This window comes from Monodelphis domestica, chromosome 8, assembly GCF_027887165.1.
Source record: "Monodelphis domestica isolate mMonDom1 chromosome 8, mMonDom1.pri, whole genome shotgun sequence".
Taxonomy (NCBI): Eukaryota; Metazoa; Chordata; class Mammalia; order Didelphimorphia; family Didelphidae; genus Monodelphis; species Monodelphis domestica.
The window spans coordinates 151637571-151642879 of NC_077234.1; the positions used below are offsets into that span (position 1 = coordinate 151637571).

Here is a 5309-nt window from a genome sequence, read left to right on the forward strand (position 1 = left end):
ATTCAATACTAAGACAATTTGAATTAGGACAATATTATGATCCTTTAATTCTGTTGAAAAATATGAGTGTTGTCAAGTCATCAGAATGTTGGGAACTCAAATGTGTTAATATTATTGCAGGAAGCAATTCTCAAGGCATTTTCTTTTGCTGCTGTGGAAACCGCCAATTTTGTGACAATGAGCATATTTTTGTGTGTCTGTAATCATCTAAAATTCCATGCCATTCCAAAATACCCTTATGTTTGTGAAAAAAATATAATATACATAATACGATATACATATGTATATGTATATATATACAAAGTACCTCTTAAGCATATATTTCAATTTAATATAGGCAATTTTAGTATACATATACATATATGATAGAAAATAGCCTATTATGATGTTGTTTATATCACATTAGCAAAATAGGTATCATTAGCTTAAGGACAATAAAGTAAAAGCCTCACCAATGGGTGTTTGATATAAACCTTGAATATCCTAATTAGTCAGAGAGCTCAACAAAATTTGAATTCTACTGGAAAGATATATTTAATTTATTTTGATTTATCCTGAAGCTGACTTAGTCTTGTGCATTCTCAATATTTTTAGATGAAAATTTCTCTAATAAGAAATTAGGAGCCTCCACTATAAAAATTAAGTTTATGGAAACAGCAACTTGAATGGATTCATGTTTTTATGCCTCACTTCAAACTAGTTTTCTTATATAGAAATCATTTTATTGCCTCATCGCTTTCACATATTCCATTTGCTGGCTTAAAAGGAAATTTTGTTGTTCTAGAGTCTCATGAGTCTCATAATGTGCCTTATGTGGACATAGTTTTATCCCAACAATTCTGTAGTCAGTTTTAGCAGCAGTTAACTGTTTATCTATTTTCATAGATGAATGTCAATATTTCTATGAGGAGTCAGTAGCTAAAATCCCATTGGATATATCTTCCTGAAATCATTGCTGAAATATTTCATTTGTTCTTCAGAATTTAATTCACAGAGATGACATTTTTTTAAATTTCAGATGCACAAGTAAATGAATCAGTATAGTATATAGAAGAGATATTACTTTCAAAAGAAATGAGGAATAATTATGGAAAAATATATTGAATGCATTATAATTTAAGGATACATCATTTTATACATTTTTCTATGCTCATTATTAGAAAAATATTATTGCAAAAGAGTTGATTAAAATTTTTTTTCACATTATTTGATATGGACAAAATTTCTCATATTATAGATATAAACTGGTATAACAAAGAAAGCATTTTCATCATTTCAATAGAATGGCAAAATTTTCATTTATTCATATTTATTTAAATTGATAAATAATATGTATTCTATGCAATTTAAATGGTGGGGAAGAAGCATGGTGGAATAGAGGAAGGTTTCAGTTGAGTCCTCTCAAACTGTACTCCAAACAAAGTTAAAACAATGCCTTAAATTGAATACTGGAGTAGTCTGGTCACCAAAATCATTGCTCAAATAAGAATGACTTTTTATGGTAGTTTATTTAGAAAATAGAGGGAAAGAGAGAAAGTAAGGAAGCCAGAGAGGGTAGATAATTACTCCAGCTTGGACTGAACCAGGCAGGGCTTCAGAGACCCCAGCAAAGGGGGCCCAGAGGTAAATTAAGTAAGGGTTTTAGCCTCAAGGATTCCTCCAAGATGAAGGCCTCTCTGGAGGCTTGTCCCTCCAGAAAAGCCAGGAAAGGGAATCAGACTTTTCCACTCACTGATGTGGTAATCCTAAAGGAAAATCAAAGAGGAACCCAAGGTCCCCATCCAAAGGTCTTCCAGGGCCAAGTTTGAAGGAAAAAAAAATCTGGCCACAGGAAGTTACCACCATTTTAAATGACAGTTCTTTGATTTACTTGCTGTGTAAATAAGAAGAAAACTATGTATGATCAATTCTGTAAGACTTTGTTGTACCAATCAAGACAATGATCAAAGACAATTGCAAAAAGACTCAGGATGAAAGTTAATATCCACCTCCAGAGGAAAAAAAAATTATGAACTCCAAATACAAAGCCAAGCATAATTGTTCTGTGCACTGGCTCCTAGGCAAAAGGATGTTAAAAACTAGAAAATGGAGGTTAAGACTCTTGCCTAAAGTCACACAGCTAAGAAGTGTCTGAAGACATATTTTTAACCCATGACCTCTTATTGCTAGGCCTGCCTCTCAATCAATTGAGTCACTAACTGCCCCCAAGGATAAGGTTTTTTAATTTTACTTTTTATTGCTTTATTTTGTTTGTCTTCTTTTGCAACACTGTCAATATGGAAGTATGTTTCACTAAGTATGCTTTGTTTTCCTTTTTTCCCCTCACTTATATGTTTATTCCCAATATAATAAAGATGTACATAACAGCAGCTTTTACAATAAGGGTAGATGCAAGGGAAGAAAGTCCACTGAAGTACTTTTTTTAAAGATCATTATCCAGTAGTAAAGAAGAATGAGATAATCAGAATAACCATCTATAGAAATATCTGAACAAAATTGATTTAGGTATATAAATGTGTTTAATGAGATTTTCATTAAGATACACAAGATACACTTCAGAATAAAATAAAAAAAATAAGTTCATGTAACTGCATTTTCCATAATAGGACCAAGTAAGTGGTCTACAGTGGTGCTTTTCTGTTAACTGACTGTTCTGTAGTCTGGAATCACAGGAAACACAGTCTCTTGAAGTTACAATCTAGGGGCTGCATAACCATCTGACATTCTTTTGATGTTATACCTGTGGTTGGAAATGTACATGATGGGAACTCCAGGGATCTTCCAGATTCTTCAGTTAAGTTCCCAATCAACTGTAGCCACAATATAACATTCATGCTGAGTGACTATCTGGACTAAGCAATCATCTGAAAATATTCCTTTGTGTGAACATGGCAAATATTCAAATTGTGGGTCCTTGGCAATCCTCAGTGCTACTCAGTATTTCTGTTCCAGTTATTCAGTTTCAGCCATTACACAGTCAGTTATGCAAGGAATACATTTGGCATGCAGACAATCCACCATTTATTGCATTAAGTCCAGTTTAACTTTAATGGAGAAATTGATAAGGTTGATATCAACCAGGATGTAGTAATGGGGTCCCAACTGTATGTTACATTAGAAGAATAAGAAGGATGGGTACTGTGGCACTTCTCTTTCTTTGAGAGCACTGGTATCTTTTTCTCTTTCTTTTTTTGTTTTAATCGATCTTTTCCTTTAATGTATCATCTCTTAAACTAAACATTTGTTTCATGGTTGCATATTTCCTCTCTTTCTTTGTTTCACCATATTAAGATGTTCCTTCCCACTCTGAGGTCTGAAGAGCAATGTACTTGCTTTCCTTTTTAGATAGAGAATGAGTTAGATGGAAGAAGAGAATTTTGAACTCAACATTTTTCTAAAGTGTTATTTTTTTCCATGTAATTTGGAAATACCTAATTAAATAAAAAACAAAATTAAGCAAAATAAATGTTGGTTTGAGAGTAAAAAAATAATCACACATACAGAGAAAGAGACAGAGAGAAAGAGTTTAAAGTATGTGCTCCAGTAGGCTATAGCTTAAGTTACTGTTACTCACTATTTCACTCCCATATTCTTGGTAGATTCATTATTCACTACAGTCCTCAATTGCACCCTCTAGTCTCATAGTGAAATTCAATCCTGAAATAAAAAAGAGAATTATATCACTGAGCCAGCTAGAGCTTTCACATATCAATGTTAACAAAGCTACTGAAATTTTAGACCTCATTCAGAATGTAATCATTGCATTATGTGTTATGTATCATGGTTGACAATACCTGAATGACAATTTGTGTCATAAATAAGATTATATTCATATAATATGATGACACTTTGTTCTGCAAAAAGAAAATACTATTCATGAAAAAGCATATATATACATAATATATATGCATTCACATTTATCTCTTTAAGTTTATGTGAACTTTACTATGTACCAGATATTGTGTTGGAGAATGGAAATGCAAAGATAATAATCAGATAGTGTACTAAAGAAGCTTCATTTTTTAGCATAAAGGTCATATGTGCATATATATGTGGGCATGTATATGAAAAGAGATTAATTAATATACATATGGATGAATAAATTGTCATAATCTTCAAAGAAAATTTTGAAGATATAAAACCTCAATCCATTACATGAGACAATTTGAGTCATGACCTTATGATAGGTGAATTTTGATTAAAACCTCAGGCTTATGTATACACATACATTATACTTGGGGCATTTATGTGGAGGTGTTATGGAAAAGCTTTGTGTTGTAGCTAGCTGGTGCTTGAAATTAATTTTGAAATGTCAATAACTTTAGCTGTGGGCATGGAAAAAAAGTATAAGTAATATTTAAGGAAGTTTGACTAAAGTAGAAGCTGTTAAAGTTGGAAATGAAACTTAGGACATGAGTGATTGACAGGACATTAGATTAGAATTTTCCCTGGACCTGGTAGAATATTATCCCAGAGAAACATTAAGCAACTGATAATCTCTTTGGACCTGGATGAAGGAGGAGAACTATTTTCCTGCAGCATCTTGAGAAACCATCATTCAAATTACAAGCCTAGGAATATCTTTGTCTGTGGAAAAGAAGGCAGTCTTCATTCTTCTGCTGGAAATATAGAAAAGATCACCTCTGGATAGTTCTCTTGGGAATTTTGTACTTTTCCCACCAAAAGACTGTTGTAATATTACTAATCTCTAAAGACTTTGCTTTTAATGTACTTAGAAATAAGATAGTTGTAGTCAAATAGCTTATAATTTAGAGGGTAAAATAATTAAGATCACTCCCTTTCTTTTCTTTTCCTTTTTACCTTTCCCTTCCTGTTTAATAAAATTGAAAATATTTATATGTTCCTTCTATATTTCCTCCCTAAAATCCCTTCAATCTTATTGTAATATTTCAGTTGGCTGAGTCAGCTACATTGTAAAACCTAAATTTTATGGTTTTCTTAGTGATTTGTATAAGGGGTATATAAGGATCAGGCAGTTAGTTGGTGCATTCTAAAGGCACTCAATGGAGTGGTACATTCCACTGAGTGGGGGCAGTGGGATTCTAAGACTCTGGGAAAGCTGTGGGACATTTAAAAACATTAAAGGGCCATTACCAGATGCTCTTGGTGGCCATATTGGAAAAATTTTTATTTCAAAATTTCAATGTTGTGATTGTTTATTGTAAAATCTGATTACAGTGGAGTTTAATAGCACTATTTCACCTGTGTATACTGTATTACAAATGAATAAAAATCTGATAGGGGACATAATAATGGATGTTATTAAGATCTTGTGGGATTGCATTCTG

General features: G+C 32.4%; 1 pseudogene; it reads right to left on the bottom strand.

Annotated features, from left to right (window-relative positions):
• Positions 1 to 2691: 2691 nt before the first annotated feature.
• LOC100618545 (rRNA-processing protein FCF1 homolog) lies at positions 2692 to 3277 on the bottom strand (annotated as a pseudogene).
• Positions 3278 to 5309: the final 2032 nt, after the last annotated feature.